Below are 21,597 nucleotides of genomic sequence, written 5' to 3' on the forward strand. Positions count from 1 at the left end.
ATGAAATCAAACCACGGGAACTCGGAAAATTGTTAAAATACACAAAATTAGTGTTTGTCTCATTTAATTCATGACTAAAAAGGCCACATCTGCAATTCATTTAAAATAGTAAGAGAAAAGGAACAGTGTCACCAATGGTAAACTGCATGAGACTTTTTAGAAGTTGTTTTATTCCTAATTAAAAAGCACAAAGTGGTCTAACATTATCACATACAAGTGCCTACTGTATCTTTATCACGGATTACAGAGCGAAAATTGAAATTCACACACCCAGAGAGACATTTTCATTACAGGTCAGCAAGTTTAACAGAAATGCTAAAGTATTAACCCTCTGCAAAAAAAATTAAAAAAATAATAAAAAAATCGCCATTGCATTTTGAAAATCACCTAAGAATTGCACTAAAAGACCACAAAAACAAACAAAAAGACAAAAACTTACTTTCAGATGAGTTTCTTCAGAATACACCAAAATATCTAACAAAACAGCAAGCCTCTCTTCTAGTTAGTGAATCGGTTCAGTTTAGTCGCGCCGCAAAAGACATGAAACCAATCAATCCCTGTGAATGTCTGTGCCTGAGCTGCCACACAAGATGAAATCCAACCCCTGGGCTTTGTATTCTCTGAAGAATGAAATCATTCTAGCACAAAACAGCCCAGCTCCCAACAGACCTCTCCAAGCAACGCAGCCAAGAAGCTCAAAGGGAACGTGATCCTAGAAGGTGCAGCAGTTACACTACCAGCCAACTTTCATTGTCACCTATTGAGCAGAACTACAATGAGGTGTTAGATTTGTATACTGTGTAGCGTGACACCGACAAGAGGAACTCACCTCCAAGCATTATTATTATTATTATTATTTATTTCTTAGCAGACGCCCTTATCCAGGGCGACTTACAATTGTTACAAGATATCACATTATACATTATTTCACATTATACAGATATCACATTATTTTTACATACAATTACCCATTTATACAGTTGGGTTTTTACTGGAGCAATCTAGGTAAAGTACCTTGCTCAAGGGTACAACAGCAGTGTCCCCCCACTGGGGATTGAACCCACAACCCTCCGGTCAAGAGTCCAGAGCCCTAACCACTACTCCACACTGCTGCCCAGAGCATGAGAGAGAGAGAAACATGTGTTCTATTCAGCCACAACATGTAGCTCCCATTGCCCAGACTATAAGGTTTAGTTTCCCTGTAACAAATCGCAATTCCCCTTTGGGTTTCCTTCGCAACCTCATCTCTAGACACAAGCCTGTACCTTAGTGAAGGGTTTGTACACACGCGGAAGCTATAGAAACGCTCGGTTTACTGTTATTTGTGAACGTCAATGCTAAGGGCAGACCAAATTCACCAAGACTCCCAATCCAATGACCAGCAACAGACCAGGCCAAAGTCGTCTCTTCCGCTTCAGGTCTTTGTTCCAACCCTGTTCTAAATGGAAAAATGAACCCTCCTTCCAGACCCTGAAGTAATGATCTCATTGCACCTGTTAAACAAACTGGAGTGGAATTGCGCGCCAGGGCTGTGATTGGACACCCCTGCAGTAGACACTGAAACAACTGGCTGAAAGTCACCGGACTGAACAAATTTAGTGGCTTAAAAAAAACTCAGGTTTAACCGCTAAATGTTCTTGCTATAGCCAGCTAGAACAGGAGCATACGTCACCCCTGCTATGGCTGTGAACTCAAAATACAGACGAGGTAAGCAAAGGACGTGTTGATGTCATGGTACAGTAAAGAGAATGACTTACTAGTAAAAGCAGAGTCGTTTTACCAAGCTGATTTACGACTCATGTTGAGTGAATAACAGCATCTGCATGTTTTGTCGTGTTTAAAAATAGATTGCTGTCATTCAGAAAACAAAAGGTGAAATCATGCCGATACTGTAAAAAAAAAAAAAAAAACACACAGCAGGGTGTTGTGCAACACAATCAATAAGAGAACCTTTAACTACCAGATATAAAGGAGCTTCAGCTTCTCTTGTTTCTTTATTATCTGTGCAAATCTTCTACTTTGTTTCCGGGGGTGACCAAAACGTCTGCTGCTACAGTGTTCGGCTTCCCCAACAAACGTGGCAACACAGTCGAAGAAAGTGAAAATCCGGTTCCTCCGATACATTTTCTGCTGTTCTGCTTCCAGGAGACAAACTCCTTTCTTACTAAAATATATATATATACATATGTAAAGTACAGTAAGGGCCTGATCCAGCCCCCTTTTATAAACTGTTCATTCTGTAGAATGATTTTTTGGGTCTCAACCAAATCCCTATTGAAATGGTGTGATCCCCTCTACAGTCCAGAACCCATTCATCCAGCATGATGTGCCAGTCTTCTCTGCTTAAAATCAATGTAAATATAACTGTGTTTTGTAAATGTCCCACGGGTACAGCACAGCAAGATTCTTGTTTACTTAATGAAAGATAGAAAGAAAGAAAGAAAAGATCACTGGGAAGTTTTATAGCTAAACACAGCATCAACTGTATTCAGACTAAAATGCATTATTTAAACTGAGAATTAAATAAAAAGTTAGTTTTGCTGTAACAGTGCATGGATATCTCCAATGATATGATTTCATTGCATGTAAAACTGAACTGTGGGATGAATTTGGAAGCTGTTCGGTTTTTACAAGTTAGGATAGTTCACGTGCTTTGTGATTTTCATTTGTTTCCCTTGAGATGAAACTGGATTCCCTACAGCTGTGTTACATGACTGTAACATCGATGCTATAAACGAATAAAGCTGAGGTGAGGGCTTAAAACTTGTGCTCCAAAAACAGGACACAATTGTTCAGGGTTGGGGTCAATTCCTGTTTTTCAAATTTCATTTCTTTTTTTAAAATCAATTCCCTATTCCTCATTTCTGCAGTTTAACAGAATCTAAAAACACAGCTAGGCCTTAACATTCAACAAAAAAATAAAAAAATACACCGATCACGTTGCTTAACAACCAGTTACAAGTTAAATGGTGCCACTGTGACAGGCCTGTAGCATCAAGTTAAAAATCACAATCATTATTTACGGGGGTTGGTTGGGCACAAACCTTGCGTAATGGAGGCTGTGTGGTCCAGTGGGCTTATAACCAGGAGGTCCCCGGTTCAAATCCTACCTCAGCCACTGACTCATTGTGTGACCCTGAGCAAGTCACTGAACCTCCTTGTGCTCCGTCTTTCAGGTGAGACGTAGTTGTAAGTGACTCTGCAGTTGATGCATAGTTCACACACCCTAGTCTCTGTAAGTCGCCTTGGATAAAGGCGTCTGCTAAATAAACTAATAATAACAATAATAGTAATGACCAGATTGTTTGGAGGAGGGGGGGAGGGGGGGTAATAATACAGCCCTATAAATCGACCGCCAGAGACAAGTGTCTTTTGAAACAGATTTGGTTACCCTCGTTTGAGTATCTTGAAACCGAATCCAGGCTTAAGCCGAAGGAACACAAAACCAGTTTTTTCAGGAACCTAGTTTGAGGCAACTTTGCCATATCAAACCCCAAGCTCCCCCTGCTGTCCCACGCAGTGGCCTGAAACAGTCTCCTGAAACCAAGTTCCAAGCCACAAAGTGGCCCAGCTTTAGATTGGGCGAAAGACAAATTCAACAAACAGAAAACACTTGAAAACAGCAGCATCAATGTCTGTTCTCGTGCTGAGCAACATAAATCATGTTTAAAGCTTCACACACGCCTGCCAGCGCTTTCAAATCACATTAGACCTTAAACACAAATGCGTTGGTGTATGTGGGTGTGCGTGTTACTCAATTATCTCTGTAATAATGGAAGTGTGTACTGTCACTTTGCTTAGCATCGCCTAACCCCAATGTCCCAGTTTTTCTATCTTCACCCCAGGGAGAAAAGACGCAACATTCCTTCTTTCAGGATGGATTAATAATGCATTCTAATCCGTAAATGGGAATCCATCTCGGAATGCTGCGGTTCCCAGGGGAAAATGAGTTGTGTGTGTGTGGGGTCTTTTATCCCTTTGATGGCTCACTTGTGCAGTACTCAAAGACGCTTTCAAAATCGGTGCCATGATCAGCGTGAACAAAAAGACCTGTTTTACTCAATGATCAGTATTAGAAAACAGAGAGAAAAAGTACAGAATTAAGCTCCAGTTGGTAAAAGAGTTAATGCAAAGACTAGCAGTACAAAACTGATGGTGTGTTCAGCTGTGTAAAGTACGCGGTTATCTGGCTGCTAAACAAGGAAGTAATGCTTTGTTCCTTAAGAAAGTATCAATGAAAGTGTTAGAACGCTAAAGTGAGGTCTAAATGTAGTGTTTTTTTTCAAACAAAATCGATTTGGGACTTTAATGGGTTAAAAGAACTACTAAAAATGAGATCGCGGATGGCAGTCAAAGGGTTAAACGGAGAGAGCTGATGATTGACAGGAGTGTTAATGATTGACACAGTGGCAGTTATGAAAAGTGAAAGTTTAACTAGTCAAGGTCGACTTCCCTTTTGGTTACAGAGGAATAAATACACGTGGGGGGGGGGGGGGGGGGACGACCACGGGTCACTGCTGACCCAAATCAAGGGTGTCATGGAAAGTGTAGGCGATACCGTTGCAAAAGTACTTCATCCTTATTTTTCAGGTACTGTGAGCTTTAGAAAAATCCGACGGGTGTTTTCAGAAGTGAATTTGTTCTGTATTAGGAGTCTCAGATCTTGTGAGGACTGTAATGCACAGACAGCTACACATGGTGCGATAACAGAGGATAAATCGCAGAAGTATTGCACCTGGTGGGGCCAGAGTAAGGGAGGATATGTAAACAGGGGGATAAATAAATCCTGTTTTAAATACCATTACTCACCGCTGTACTACAGCAGTTAAAAAATGCCCAAAAAATCTTCAAATGAGGACAGTCATAAATTAATATATTATATACACTGTATATATATATATATATATATATATATATATATATATACACACACACACACACACACATACTGTACATTTAATGGGAAATCATAGGTGATTTGTAAATAGAACATAAGAAAGTTTACAAACGAGAGGGGGCCATTAGTTGGAATGAGAACTTTATAAGGATGTTAATAGCTTACAGGTTAAGTGTTAACTTTTAGAACTCTTCTAAAATGTCAAAGGCATGTAACTGTAGAGGTCAGCCTGGCTGTGTAGACAGTGGGATGTGTACAGTGGAAGGCTATTTAAATCAAGAATCATGAATTTCCCCCCCCCCCCACACACAAAGATTGACGCACACACACACACGCAGTCTCGTACACAATGTGGTATTGCATTGTAAAAACAGTAGGGATGGCTTCCCATTTTTGATTTGTTGAAAATACGCAGTATAATTTACAGTAACCTTAAAAGGTTAGACATGTAGGAAATGAAACCTGTGCTCTGGAAGCCAGCAGACTCACAAGCCAGCAGACTCACAAGCCAGCAGACTCACAAGCCAGCAGACTCACAAGCCAGCAGACTCACAAGCCCACAGAGAGACAGCAGGATGGATTGGCATCATATTAATGCAACCCTTCTAAGAAACAGCCAGGATATTCAAACCTGATTTAAAAAGCGAGTTCCGGTGTTGCTTAAGAAAATACACAAATGTCCTTTTTTAAAATTAATAATAGGTTTATTATAATACATGCAGGGAATCATGTCCCAAGCGCAGAACAGACAGATTCAAAGTTATTACGACTACAAGATGTTAAATACCCCTCCCGTTTCTGGTTCGTTACCAATGGTAAAGCGACCTGTTAATGGGTGTTGGTATTTTCACGTGACCCCCACCCAGCCAAAGCCTGAATTTCATAGGGTCCTTTGAAATTCAAAGTAACCTTATCCCGTTTCCCCAGACAGACAGGGTGTGAGATTACAGGGGGAGAGATAGTTAAGGATTTATTCCTTCTTACTAGAACAAGAGAGTTGTAAAACGGTTAAGAATGTCTGTCCATGTTGTTGCAGGATCTGAGGGAGATACTTAAAACATGAAGAAACTGAAAAGTTCTGGTTTCTCAATGCACACACATACACCGAAATGAAAGTGGTGTGTGTGTGTGTGTGTATCCCAATTGAGATCAAAGGACGTGACTATATGAGGTAGCCTTGAAAATGGCTTGCCAGCAAGAAATGACCATTTATGTTAACCAGCTGTTGTGTTTATTATCTTGGGTCAGTCCGTTTTTTTTCTTCCCCCCCCCCCCCCCTTGTCAGCTGCCAGCAGTTGTTCTTTGGAGACGGTGCCGAGAAATAACATCTGCTGTTATTTCTCTTTTCCACGTTACAACAAAACTTTTCAATTTGGTCAATTTTCTCGATATGGAAAGCTACAAAGCGGTATGCAATTCAATACGTTAACGTAACATTGTTCAGCAGGTTTTGTTCAGGAGACATCTGTTCACCTGTTAAAGGAAACTGTGGTGAGGATTTTCAACAAGAGAAAAATGCATCTTTCAGTGTGATGCAGCAGCACGGCTTGCACTGACTACCGCATTGAAACGACTGTTCAAACCACATGCCCTTTAGGAAGAGCAGTGTCTTTTGCATAAATTTATTTGGTGGCTCATGCATTAATGGACTAGCCACGGGCCTCAAAGGCTTCCAAGACTGGCTTCTTGGCTTCCAGCTCTGACCAAAAGTTTTGCATCATCCAGAATTTCAGGATTGAGACAAAACTGTACGGACCTAATGTAGATCTTTTATTTCACATCATGTTATCAAAGAAACTACAAAAGGATCTCGCAAAAAAAGTCTACCGGAAGCCATAATAGTAATACAGTACATGTTGGATTTCGAAATGTCACATTTTTTCAATTTGTCAGTATATGGAAAACTACAAAGCGGTATGTAATTCAATATGTGAATGTCACATTTTTCAGCAGGTTTCACAACTTTTGGCTATACCTGTACATTGTGGTCCACTGTAGATGCTGTTGTTTTTTATATAAAAGAGACACACTGTGCAGGACTGGAAGCATTACTAAGACTTGGGCTACTGCTTGCCCCAATCACAGTCTTGACAAAGAGTCCACATTATCGTCTTCAAAAGTACCAACTGCAAATCAGGATTCGTGGACTTAAACCGCTATTGTCCTCAGTAACCAGGGAACAAGACTCAACCGTCACTGTTGACAGACCTACACAGCCCAGGTGAAATCTGAGAAAAGATTCTGTTGGCTGAGTATCAAACTAAACTATTAGCTTTTGATTGTCAAAAAACCTGTTAACAGTAAGCAGTTATCAGCGAAAGCTTCTTTTTTTTCTTCTTTGTTCTATCCCTACTGTGTAGAGTCACATCTTGTCTAACTCCAGAATTACCTTCAATACCTTCAGAGACATGATACTGAACTACTGGCTTCAGTAACCCTCTACTCACTACTGTACATCAACTTGGGCTTGAAGCTACAGGCAAAAAGCTTAAAAAAAAAAAAAAAAAATCTTATTTAAGAAGGCATGTTAACTGTAATCATATCTCTCGCTTGACTGAGTCTAGTTGCATGGCAAATGGAGTTGAGGCTGAGAAACAATCTTAAAGGTTAGTTTGAAGAAGCAGAAAGCAGGAAGGATTGTCGTGGGTCGTGGGTTCAATCCCAGGTTGGGGGGACACTGCTACTGTACCCTTGAGCAAGGTACTTTACCTAGATTGCTCCAGTAAAAAACCCAACTGTATAAAAGGGTAATTGTATGTCAAAATAATGTGATATCTTGTAACAATTGTAAGTCGCCCTGGATAAGGGCGTCTGCCAAATAAATAAATATCAGTTTGTCAATAGCACTTGCTTTTTCAATGTTTAATAAAATAGGACACACAGCATGAAGCTGCATGTTTTAAAAAAAATCGTCTTTACGGTTTTAAAACCTGTTTTCCCCTGAAACTAATTACATTTACAATATGGTGTTTTTGAAGCAGACAGCTTGTTTGCTCCCAAGCCTGGAAACGCGATTGCTTGTTTTGATTTTTTTTTTACAGAAAATGTGGCCTTCTGTCGTTAACTGCCTCCTCTCCTCCTTTTTTAATCGTTTTCAGACTGCAGTGGAAAACGAGAGCAAAGAAAATCTTTTTTTTTTTTTGTAAATAACTCCAGCATGAAAAATGATTGCTGAGGGCAACATATTTTTATTACAGATTACCTTAGCGCCAGGGAACACCGCGTTCCTGTTACTGAACTAGACTCAGGGGAGCCAAGAGAACCTCATAAGACTGCCTCACTCCATTAACCTTTTCCTCAGCGCTCTACCCTTTAAAATAAAGAAATTTAGCTGTGGATCAAAAGCTTCGCATCACCCTATAGAATAAACTAATTTTGCTTCACTTAGTTGAACGAAACCTGCTGAATAATGTGACGTTATCATATTGAATTACATACCGCCACTTTGTAGTTTTCCCATATACTGACAAGTTGAAAAAAGCGTCATTTGAAATCTAACATGAAATACTACTATTATGGTTTCCGGTTGACTTTTGCGATATCATTTTGTAGTTTCTTTGATTAAATAAAAGATCTAAATTAGATCCGTACAGTTTTGTCTCAATCCTAAAATTCTAGGTGATGCAAAACTTTTGGCCAGAGCTGTAGTCCAAGAAGCCTTTGAGGCCTGTGGCTAGTCCATTAATACTCAGCACAGCCTCTCAGGAGCAACGCGAGAGAACGGATTTCCCCTGCCTTGGGTCACCCGGCTCACCCTGCAGTCATGATCTTTCTGGTGCTGGTGTGGGAAGCATCTGGTAGCTGTCAGCGAGAGTCACGCCTTTTCCTGCTGGCTGCCATAGAAAACTGATTTGGACGTGCGTGTGTGTGTGTGTGTGTGTGTGTGTGTGGGAGGGGTTATAGAACACCGAGTGCCAACATTCTCATTCTGATTCTCATTCTCATTCTCATTCTCATTCTCTGCATTCAAATACTGGCAAAGTTCGCCGTTAACTTCAAACACTCACAAAAAAGGGACCAAAGGAGTTTAAATGTAGAACAATTCTGGAGTCGGTCGAGTCCAACGACAGCACATTTTGTACTGTCTCCTAAGTAGTCATTTCAGAGTGATTCTTATTCAGGGTTAGCCTAGGACTCCAAATCAATTATTATTATTATTTGTTTATTTAGCAGACGCAAGGCGACTTACAGAGACTAGGGTGTGTGAACTATGCATCAGCTGCAGTCACTTACAACTACTTCTCACCCGAAAGACGGAGCACAAGGAGGTTAAGTGACTTGCTCAGGGTCACACAATGAGTCAGTTGTTGAGGTGGGATTTGAACCGGGGACCTCCTGGTTACAAGCCCGTTTCTTTAACCACTGGACCACACAGCCTCCTTTCAAATCAAATTGATCAGGAGCCAATTGATTCTACAAGGACGACCTGGCGAGAGGCTCACACCACCACAGCAAACCTAATAAAACACGATAAATAAGGAGTCCATGCTCGCTGGGACAGATGTTCTTTCCAGTGCTTACCATCGCGAAAAACGAAGGTCATAGTATCCCTTTGTAGTCCCCCTCCCCCCTCCTCCCATATACTTAACCAAAGAAACTGTGACATTTCGAAACCTAACATGACGTACTACTGTATTACTGTTCGATAGCATTTTGTAGATCCTTTTGATTACATGATGTTTTTAAAAGAGGTCGCAATCCTAAAATTCTAGGTGCTGCTCAAGTTTTGGCCACAGCTGTACGGGTCAGCGGAACACTTTCTTTAGAAAAGTCCGTGCTTCTTTTATCAAACACCCCAGACCCTTTAGAAAGATACAGACAGTTGGTTTTGTGCACAGGCAGCCCGCCAGCCAGCCTGAGCAAGACTTTTTCCATCTGGGTGCCTGTTTCTCTTCCACACGCTCCATTAACTATTCACAAACACACCGCTGTCTGCAGAGAGGCAGCAGGGCTGAACCCTTCTCAATCCAATCTGGGAACGCACTGGGGGATGTTTAAATGGTGCAGGGGAGGAGAGACACAAGCAGCCTGTTACTATCTGAATGTTTCTTATGTCCCCCGATGTCTTGAAAGCCAGCGTTTCCCCAATCAGATCTTCAGATCTGTTACCGCTGTCTGTATCTCAAAAGGGACACGACTGCACGTTTTGTTTTTTAAAAATCGCCTGCACATCAACTGTTCAGTTCCTAAATCAATGTCTCGTTAATTGTCAGGCCAGCATCTTGAAAACGATCTGAAAAAACAAAAAACAAACCACAATCTTCACCTTGTTTCATTTAAAAAAATTATCAGAAACAAAAACTTTTTGGAACCTCTTGGAACGAACATTCTACTCTGACATCATAATTGTTCTGACCCGGGACTGGAACACTCAACACTTCTGAGTTCAGTAGGTTTATTTCATAGCGAGTCAAACTGCTTATTATTATTATTATTATTATTTATTTCTTAGCAGACTCCCTTATCCAGGGAAACTTACAATTGTTACAAGATATCACATTATTATAATTGTGCAAAGTCCCTGTGTAGCGGACCTTGAAAGGGTTTGAAGGTACTTTTAGCATCAGCAGTAGCGGTAAAGCTTTTTACTATACAGTACTCTGCTGCACATGAGATATACACCTAGACTAGAGCAAGCCCGTTCATCTCTCGCTTTGAGATCAAAGAATAGATTACGTCTGGTTTGATTGACCTACTCTGTGATAATCATCCTCAAAGTGCAATTACGGTAGCTTTGCAATTGTATAGTGTACAGCTGTAAAGTAGATGCTATTGGTGTCATATAGATGGCTACTGGATCTGCTGAAAAATGCAAGCAAGCACACCCAAAAGGTGTGTCCATGTATCTCCATGACGTGATACGTTCAAAACCTCAAACTATGCAAGTGTTGACATCTAGCTTCTAATTCTTACATTCTTACATGACTGTGTATTATTCAAACAGATAGGGTTCACAGATATTGTAGACTAGGGATTTGTAAATCCTGTTCATTCATGCACACACGCACGCACGCACACACACACACACATACAATTGTCTCAATCCTAGCCTTCTAGCTGATGCAAAATGTTTGGCCAGACTTGTATTCAATGTATTAAGTCCCTGCATTTTGGAGTGTTCCGGGACAGCTAAGCAGCGATCATTTCCTTAAAACCAACTGGGCAACATATTTTGTAAGGGGGGGGGGGGGGGGGGGCTATAAAAAGACAGATGTAAAAAAAAAAACAACACACAGGATATTAAAAAGATGATCTGTAGAAAGACTGAAATTTCACTCAGGAATTAATGAACTGCAACTGAAGAATACAGATTGAAACCAGACGGAGAGCTTCAAAACAGGGTCATAAATCCAAGTTGCACTGCACCAAAAAAAATAAATAATAAATAAAAAAAATACTGCTGGGGTACAAAACTTTCTTGGCCCCCAGTCAATCAGCGAAAACGGTTTTGAGTTTAAACTTCGGCTGAAGTGTCTTCTCTCCCAGAGAAAGCCGCAGCTCCTCTCACAGCAAAAAAAGTAAATACACTAGGAAAGATAACCATGTAATAGGCCTAACATTTATTTAGTTATAAAAACGAATGATATATATATATATATCTGTGTTATAAAGTGCCAGCACAGCTTTTCTACAGATCAGATACTATCAAAAGGGAGAGACAGAAACGGAAGTTAGACTGAGAATTTTACAGTTTGAACACCGGTGCTGTATGTACTGTAGAAATACTGCATGAATCACTAGTATAGGGAACTGGGGGACCTGCTGTAGGAGTGTTATATCCCAGGCGTGTTATAACAGAGAGCCTTATAGCGAGGGAGCACTGTATATAGATAACACAAATGGGTGTTATTAGTTGAAACATTATGAATTTAACCTTTGTCAAACATGCAGGCCAGTCATCGTAGTTTTTACATAGCAGGAAGTGTCTAGTGTTGGCATATTTATACCATATTCAATATTTCTTCTCCGTCTTTTCCATACACAATGAAATTCTGTACGCATACTGTACAGCCTTACATGCAAATACATGAGGCACTCAATGCAATCGAGGATCTTCTGATAGGATAGAAGCAAATATGACAAAGTTTACATAGCAAAGTTTAAACATTTGGAGATTAAACAGAATCCTACAGTCTTGTATGCAATTGGGGAATTTATTTAAAAACACTTATCACCTGTCTCTGTCTGTCTGTATTGCAGGTGCAACACTGTTTGCAAACCACATCCCCCTACAAAAACACAAGCCTGATTCACTAACCGTTCTGGGAAATTCACAGTACTGTCAGATTTTAAAAAAAGAAGTGACAATGGCTGACTGTGACAAACACTTTAGCTCCTTCAATGCAGTAGGGAATGAATTACTTGGTACAGTGCAGGTCCCAGTGAAGAGCTAACTGAATTTGCAAGGGAAATGGATTTGTTTTTAATTACAGGGGGCTGGAGATATACAGCCATCCCAGTTTCTATGGTAGAAACTGCTTGGGGGTAAAACGAAAAAAAAAAAACCTGTTTGTTCTGTTATATAGAATTGCATAGAATTTGAAGTGTTTAATGACACTTTGATCAGCTGTGCTCCAGATCAATGCAGAAATGAGACGTACAGATGGACAGAAAGACATCCTCACAGATCCTCAGACTCTGTCTTTCTTAATACTAATGTTAATACCAGGCTTCATGACCACTGGAGAAGCGACTCTAGAAAAATACTGCTTCGGAGCTCCTCTTAGCTTCACACCTCAGCTTATCTTTGCAGTCACTGAGCAAATATAACCCTGACCACATTACACACAGGAATGTGCAGGAACTTTGCCCTGTCGCAAACCAAGCGATGAGAACGTGTTCTTCATAAGCCCTTGCCTGCAATACAAGAAACGCCATTGACCAAACGCTTGGACATTTCTAGTTATTGCTGTAAAATGATCAAAACTAAAATGGGACCCAATCAAACTGCCTAAATTACTTTTGCAAAAACAGTTTAAAAATGACATTCCCCAATCAAGAGACCTCAGGAAGCAATTACAATAGGATCCCTGTATCTTGAACTGTGATGTGCAGTACTGTGTCTGCTGCAGAAGGATACTGTATTAGAAATGCTACAGTGGGGTTTTTTTTTTTTGACTCATTTGGAACTACAAAAGACGGCAACGCTCACGACTGCAAGGTTTGGTTTGGAACACTATTCTGAATGAAGAGAAAAGTCAACACGTTGCAGGTACAGCCAGGAACACAGCTACCAGGTGGAAAGCAAGCAGTGCCTTCTCTAGAATGGCCTTTTATGGTCATGACTGTTGAGGCTGTAGACGGAAATAGGAGGCTTGGTGGTCCAGTGGTTAGAGAAAAATGGCTGAATACCAGGTTTCCTGTTCATAAGAACATAAGAAAGTTTACAAACGAGAGGAGGCCATTCAGCCCATCTTGCTCGTTTGGTTGTTAGTAGCTTATTGATCCCAGAATCTCATCAAGCAGCTTCTTGAAGGATCCCAGGGTGTCAGCTTCAACAACATTACTGGGGAGTTGGTTCCAGACCCTCACAATTCTCTGTGTAAAAAAAGTGCCTCCTATTTTCTGTTCTGAATGCCCCTTTATCTAATCTCCATTTGTGACCCCTGGTCCTTGTTTCTTTTTTCAGGTCAAAAAAGTCCCCTGGGTCGACATTGTCTCTACCTTTTAGGATTTTGAATGCTTGAATCAGATCGCCGCGTAGTCTTCTTTGTTCAAGACCGAACAGATTCAATTCTTTTAGCCTGTCTGCATACGACATGCCTTTTAAACCCCGCCTCTGCCACGGACTCCCTGTGCGTGACCCTGAGCAAGTCACTTGACCTCCTTGTGCTTCGGATGAGAAGTAACAAGGTTCTGTTGTAAGTGACTCTGCAGCAGCAGTTGTTGATGATGATGCACAGTTCACTCCCTAGTCTCTGTAAAATGTTGATGACCATGGCAGGATTACAGAACAGCTATGCAATGGGTCTTACTTCCATCCCTGGAGGACAACACCTAGTCTTAGATCAAGAAGCTACGGTCAGCACTCTGTCTGTGTGTGTGTCAGAGCTGCTGTCTCGCCAGGCCTTGGGAGGAAAACTAAAAGGCCATCATGCAGCTTTTAAAGAATATGACAGGGCTGCCATCGACCTACCTGCAAATGTATTATAATTATTATAACTGAGCCTTGTAATGCAGTTACGCAGCCTCTTGTGGTTTCTATCAGCAGGCTATGAACTTTTTATTTGCATGTGGTTGTTAATTTTCAAAACAAACCTTTAACTACCTAACAGCGCAATGACTTGGTCGACTTAACAGGAAATAGATCGTTTTGTTAAGACTATATACATATATATATATATATATATATATATATATATATATATATATATATATATATATATATATATATATATATATATATCTCAATGTTGAACGGTTACAGCACCAAACACTATAAGGCATTCATAAAGTAGTAATATTTAACTTTTAATATAATAATAATTAGTAGACGATGACCAATATGTTACGTTTGGAAACATACCCCATTTACTTTGTCAACGAGTGTGTAGATCTGTTGAACTCAAACAGACCCGGATCGAGATCGGGATTATTAATTGCTACATTCTGACCCGACACTGAATTTCAACTGCTGCCTTTATACTTGAGTTAATATGTACAGTATGTTTATTTAACTCATGGTAAAGCGGAAACGTTAAAGCTATTTCTATTTTAGACTTTATATATATATATATATATATATATATATATATATATATATATATATATATATAAACTGTGTAAGCAGTCATATCATGACGTATTACTAAAATAATATTTTTTAATAAGTGAACTTTTAACTAACAAGCAAATTATAATGTAAAAAAAAAGTAAAATACCTTGTTTTGTTGACATGTCTGCGTTTTTACTTTTTTTTTTTTTTTTAATTATTTGCTCATGCTATCAAATGTGCTGTATTACACAACAACTCAAAAAACGACCACAGAACAAACCAAGACCACTTAAGGCTGCGAACGCGGAAACAAAAGTAGAATATCATTATTTATTCACTAGAAATTGAGTTTATAATACAATTTAAGGACTTTCGAGATGTATAACTAAGATAAGGCAGGGCGTTGAGCGACGATTGCACAACAGTACGCGTGACTAAATTCAAAGAATCGAACTTAACTTTAATTTATCAATAGTGTTACTTATTATTTAAACACACACACCAAGGCTATATAATAAAATAAAACGTTATTAATTACAAAAATTTCAGACGACGAGTAGCGGGGTTGTACACATTAATAAAAACGGCGTGCGGAACTGACCTCATATTTTTGTACTCTCACAAACACAGAGCACACGAAGAGTTACATTATCGGGGTCTAGCTGTCTGATATATAGATCTGGCTGTTTTTACTTGGGCAAACAACCCCCCAAAAATAGGAATAATAATACTAAACCACATTATATAAAACTCCGTCCCTTTGTGAATAGATTCGGTAAGATCTGTTTTTTTTTTCCAACGTGATACTGCCTGTAGCGTTACTTGAACTCGAGTGTATATATATATATATATATATATATATATATATATATATATATATATATATATATTTTTAAAGTATAGACATACTTTGAATATACGTCAGACAGTGAAAACAATTACATGACGTTAAAAAAAAAAAAAAGTTATCCTACCTTTTTAAACGTCCATCTTAAAACTTGAGTGAACGGAGCTTTCCTTTTCAGTACATGTGATATTCCCCGTTTTTTTAATTTTGTTTTTTTTTACGTTTTTCTTTTTCAGACTACAGATGAAGTTGACGTAAAGCACATTTCGAGCAGCAGGAAGTGATGCAAAGATCAAATAAGTCAGGTGGGCGAGTTTTGTCAGAGAAAGCTCCCCCGGCTTCAGTGTCTTTGTCTCTTTTATATTAGCGCTGTTCAGTAAAATAAACACATGGGATTGAGTTGGTGTCATTTAACGGGGCGTAGGAGGGCTGGATTTTAAAAAAAAGGTTGCATACATGTCCGTCGTTGCTATTAGTTACCACAAAAAAGTTCCCCTCCTACTTTGAAAATATACAGCGGTGACGTCAACAGAGGTTAAACTTATAAGAGGTCGAGTCGACACACGTTTAGGCTTGGTCAGACCTAGGGTGTATTTTTTGAGTAGAAAGCGACATTGAAGTCCTTATTTTAAAAAGGGAGGAAGCTATTGTCTCTGCTTCTGAAATTGCCTAAATAACGGGCCTGTGTACAGTGTGTGTGTGCTTTATGATTGCCTGTGTGCAAAACAATTCTGAAAAATTAAAAAATAATTAGCACACAGACATTAAAAAAAAAAGGTAGTTAATGTTTTAGTGGATGGATATGGGAAAACGGCATTCAAACTAAATGGCTATTAATTAGGGTAGTGATTCAAGTTTAGTGAAATGTCGTTGCTGTGTAATATAAATTACCAGCATCGTGAACAAGTAGTTTTCTTGTCAGTAAAATAACCTTTGCAGCAAAAATAAATAAATAAATAAATAACTGTTTGCGGATTAATAGAAGAACAAATATCATACCTACAGTCATTCAGCAGCCATTGCAAAGAGTTCAGTGTCTAGCTTAGATGACCTACTTTATACATATCAGCAAGATTATGATGCTAGAGTCAGTTAAAAGTGGTACTGAAAGTCTTCAGTGCTGTGTAAAAATGTGTTTCATTTTAAAACACGATGTCTGTTGTTGCGCAATTAAATACACCCTGTTTACTAACAAAACTTAAAGATAGTGCGGCACTTCATGGGTCATTTTGCACCAAGGGTGAAACTGCCCCCTCCTCTTCAGCGCCTTCTTTCCTGTCGAAACGGTTTCCTGATAGCAAGGCATGTAAACAGAGAACTTTCTTTAACCTACAGTTGTAACAGGTATTTTAAAATGGCACATTTGAGAGCTGCTAGTAAACGTGGAAAACAGGCAAGACTGATGGAATTGTTTGCATTTGACTGGGCGTGTGTGGGACTCTGTGAATGAGTGTAAAGACACAGTAATACATTAATCCTTGACACGTCACACTTGATAAATCACCCGTGTGTGTGTGTGTGTGTGTTCTAAAGCGTGTGTGTGAACTCTCTGTAATAATCGATTTTATTACCTAATGAACCTGTATTAGCAGGACATAGCCGGGCGTATCCTGCTGTCAACCCTGCACTCTTGTTTGTTACAAGGCTGGCTTATTTTAATACTTATTCTCAGCCTTTTGGAAATCAGGGACTGGCTAAGTATGTAAAACTTGTCAGACCACTTTTAAAGCACAGACCTCTGCAATGTAAACCTATATTTGGACTGTTCCCTTATAAAAGTGTCCAATTGTAAAAGCATAGCAAAGTGTAGTAAAGCATAATGAAATAATGAAACCATGGTAAAGCATAGGGAAGCATTGTAAAGCACAGAGAGGTCTGGTAAAGCATAGGCAAGCATTGTAAAGCATAGAGAGGTCTGGTAAAGCATAGGGAAGCATTGTAAAGCACAGAGAGGTCTGGTAAAGCATAGGCAAGCATTGTAAAGCATAGAGAGGTCTGGTAAAGCATAGGGAAGCATTGTAAAGCACAGAGAGGTCTGGTAAAGCATAGGGAAGCATTGTAAAGCACAGAGAGGTCTGGTAAAGCATAGGGAAGCATTGTAAAGCACAGAGAGGTCTGGTAAAGCATAGGGAAGCATTGTAAAGCACAGAGAGGTCTGTGAAAGCATAGGGAAGCATTGTAAAGCACAGAGAGGTCTGGTAAAGCATAGGGAAGCATTGTAAAGCACAGAGAGGTCTGGTAAAGCATAGGGAAGCATTGTAAAGCACAGAGAGGTCTGGTAAAGCAAAGGGAAGCATTGTAAAGCACAGAGAGGTATGGTAAAGCATATTAAAAAAACATGCCACCCATGATAAACAATGGTAAATGCATAGTATAACCATAATGGGAAAACTGTAATGTTACTGTGCAAATGTTCCATGGTAAGGGGTCTGAAAGCTTAAATTGATAACAAAATCTTACCTGTTTTGAACTTTCATTTGGTCTTTTATGTGCAGTTTGGAAAGAAACACGTGTGGTAGCTGTTGGAAAGCATGAAAGAATATGAAATCAAATTTAAAACAGGTTTTGTAGCGGCTCTGTTAAATCAGTCCTGAATAAAGGGGTGATGTTAGCTGGTTTCACTAGAAAGAAACAGGATGAAACAGGATGGACAAAGCCTGGACGTTCAGCCAAAGGACCTTGACTTGTAACCACAGTCGCACAAACAAGACTGAAATGGGGTAGGGGAATAAAACATTCTGTGTTCTATCATACGATGAGAAACTTGTAAGCACTGTACAAAAAAAAAAAGAACTTGAGGATTAGCAGAAAAGCAGAATAACGCAAGATAATACAACCCCCAAGGGAAACAGATAGGGATGCAGAGAAAAGCCATTAACTCACACCTTTAAATAAAAGCCTCTGGATGCAATGTGGTCTTCAAAAGATAGATAAATAACCTGTATTTGGTACAAGGCAAGTTTAGTTTAGGGGGTTAAAGTCTGCTTCGAATACTCATGTGCTTATGAGGTGTGTCTCGTGCATAATGTACTAAAAATGACAACCGTATCAAAGGACTTCTTTATTTTTTTTACTGACGTTAGTTTTAATTATTCCATATAGTTCTCCTGACTATTTGACTAAAGGTATTACTCTACATAATTAATGCATGCGGTATAAAATAGCAATGACATCACCATACTGTCCTGAGCTACTCCATACTGCCTTATGACATCACCAAGGGTTCTAACCTTGAAATCAATTACAAACATTCTCAAGTTTATTTTTTAATAGATTTCATCTCGTAAACTGCTTTATTTGTAGAACACTCCTGTAAAACCAAACAAAAACAACCCTTTTTTTCACAGATCTTCAACTAAAAGTCGTTGAAAAAGTTCAAGGAAACCAGGTAAGTTTCATTGCAAAGGTTTAATTTATCAAAGGCATTTTTCCGGGAAAATGTGAAAATGGCATTTACACTGTAATGAATCTTGAATTAACCAATGGCCATGTATTTTAACTGAGGTCATTTAAATACCTTACGAAAGGGTAATTATTCAAGATAAAAAAGTAAAAAAAAATAAATTAGAAAAATGCCTTTATTTAAGAAAAAAACAAATTGATACCCCAGTGCCATTAAGAATTAATCCGATAATCCTATATAACGTATAACTGAAGCTTTGTGTGTCAAGCGCAGTATTGATCATACCTAGACTTAGAAAGAGTATCAACTCTTATTAAGCTTTTTTCTTAGTTAAAAAGTTGGAGTTATCAAATGGTTTTGTGGTAGAATCAGATAAGCCTGCAGCCATTGTAATTTTCAAACCCTCTGTGGCAACTAAGTGACTAAATAGAACATCTCTATAGAAACCACAGACGGAAATTACATTGGTCATTTTTTTAATCCACATTTGCTTCAGAAACTCAGAATCACTGGTTGGTATTTTACCTGGAATAGCTATTATTTTAAGCATGGCACTTAATGATCTAATCCAGAAACAAGAATAGAGACTGACAGAAAACGCCCTATTAAGAAATGCAATCTAAACGCAGGACTGCGTTGGTGGTGAGTGATGCTAAATATTTCAACATACCAACAGTGACACTATTGGAAGGCAAGCCTTTGCTATTTGCCACCCCCTCAGATTGGAATAAACGCCCCACAGAACTCAGATCCAGTGTCACGTTCTCATTTTCAGAGTGTTGCTTGATCGTTTGAGCCAGCCTTGTGTGTTTCTTTCTAAACTGCACATTTCAGCCCTATCTAGTGAATGGGCGTGCATGGTGGGTAATGTGTCTAAGGTTATCATGTGATTAGCTACACTTGAAATGAGCATAACCGCTCCTCTGTACGTTTCTGCATCTGGTTCTGTAGAAACCCCGCAGGCTTATTTGTCAGTGGAGTGGAAGTTTCCCTCTTGTATCCTCAGAATGACGCAGTACCCACAGTTCCAGCTGTGGCGCTTATATCCAGAGCTTGACGAATTCTTCCAATCCCTTTGGCGAAACATCTTCCCGGACAGAGAGGTGGGAAAGGGAGAGGAGCTGGGGACCCCGTTTTCGGAGATATCCGAAGGGAAGGAACATTCCCTGTCCCTGTACCGTAACTTCTTTAACCCTGTCACCTGCCAGCTCCCACCTTCCACAGACAGCGCCCCCGCTGGCCAGCAAAGAGATTACAACCTGGAGCTCAGCTGCTTTGACTCCTGGGTTTGTAACCTGAAGGACCAGGGCATGGCTAGACGATGTCTGTTGCATGAGACCGCCCCCATGTCCTACAGAATGCCTACTTCAGCCTATGTCTCCCGCACTTCTAATTATCCTGTTTCCCTGGAAAATGCTTCAGAGGTCTCTGTGGATGAGCTATTTTATAAAATGTACAGTTTTGATACTTCGCACATGTGTATATAAATGAAATTCTTGTTTAGTTCAAAGGCTGTTCTTTTGGTTCCTTGTACACCTTGAAAGGAGTTCTTTCAACATCGTACTCGTCATTCTTTTCCATCAACTATGTATAACAAACATGTATTTCGTTTTTAGAATATGATACCTGGTATTGTTAATATGTTGCGTGTCTCTTATTGTATAGAAGAGATGTCATCGTGTGCAGTTTGGGCAAGTGGACTGGCAAGCAAAACTGAACCATTCCAACCATCTCAACCAAATTTAGTTTATTAACTTTGTGCCCACAGGGCCAGAACATTGAATAACTTTGTCATATTCGATATTACTGCTAATAAAAAGATTACCACAGTCATTTTGCAGTGTTTCCCCATGCTGAAACGTGTTTATGATCTGGTGTGAGACTTACCTGGAACATCTGACTTGCAGCGTACTGGTTATCAAAAGCTACATAGCGAAGGGAAATACATGACATGTAAGATTAATGAAATTCTAGATTACATTGTAAACTTTTACTATGCTACACCTCTTTTTTTACGATAGCTTTCGTCACCGTTGGAATCCGGGAACTGTGACCTAACGACGCAATAACTTCACAGGATGACGATCGTTTATTCTTTGATCTTGGTAACCCAGGAAATTAAAAGATTAAGAGCCACGTAATGTTCTAGTATTACGCACCTCTCTGTACGGTTTGTGTAATGTGTTGAAATCCACACAACATAAAAAATAGGATCTGGATCTAAATACACGGATAAGGATGTTGGCTCAGTGGTTTTTTATCTCATTTGGTTTAGTTTGTATGTGCACAAGTCCTTTACATTTCTACGTCTGAAAAACGTAATCCCTAAACCCTGTAATCTAATTTGAGAACAGATACTGGAGGCAATATCAACACCACACAAATAAAAGAGGACTGACTGACGTCTGAATAAATTTACAGAAGAGCCAGCTTTAGATACTTTGGGCTTACAGAAACCAAAGCCTCTCTTCTGTAACTTTTCTTGTTTTGTTATGAAGGAGGCAGTGATAATGCTGCCTAGGCTCGTAAGAGGTAAGAGAATGACTTATTATTATTATTTATTTCTTAGCAGACACCCTTATCCAGGACGACTTACAACTGTTACAAGATATTACATTACAGACAATTACCCTTTTATACAGTTGGGTTTTTTACTAGAGCAATCTAGGCAAAGTACCTTGCTCAAGGGTACAGCAGCAGTGTCCCCCACCTGGGATTGAACCCACGACCCTCCG

The 21,597-nt window shown here is 39.4% G+C and overlaps 1 protein-coding gene and 1 long non-coding RNA gene across 2 annotated transcripts in view; one reads left to right on the forward strand and one right to left on the reverse strand.

The window, feature by feature from the left end:
* Positions 1–15,881, reverse strand: part of LOC117433631 (beta-1,4-galactosyltransferase 3-like) — a 28,290-nt gene extending 12,409 nt beyond the window's left edge. Inside the window, exon 1 of the mRNA XM_034909811.2 lies at positions 15,587–15,881. The gene's annotated coding sequence lies outside the window, so the exon portion shown is untranslated. The remainder of the gene's footprint in view (positions 1–15,586) is intronic.
* Positions 1,517–20,810, forward strand: LOC131708970 (uncharacterized). The gene is made up of 3 exons (XR_009311330.1): positions 1,517–1,707; positions 18,807–18,847; positions 19,869–20,810. It is a non-coding gene; the product is annotated as an uncharacterized LOC131708970 (long non-coding RNA).
* Positions 20,811–21,597: the final 787 nt, after the last annotated feature.

Source organism: Acipenser ruthenus, chromosome 41 (genome assembly GCF_902713425.1).
Source record: "Acipenser ruthenus chromosome 41, fAciRut3.2 maternal haplotype, whole genome shotgun sequence".
In the NCBI taxonomy this organism is placed as follows: Eukaryota; Metazoa; Chordata; class Actinopteri; order Acipenseriformes; family Acipenseridae; genus Acipenser; species Acipenser ruthenus.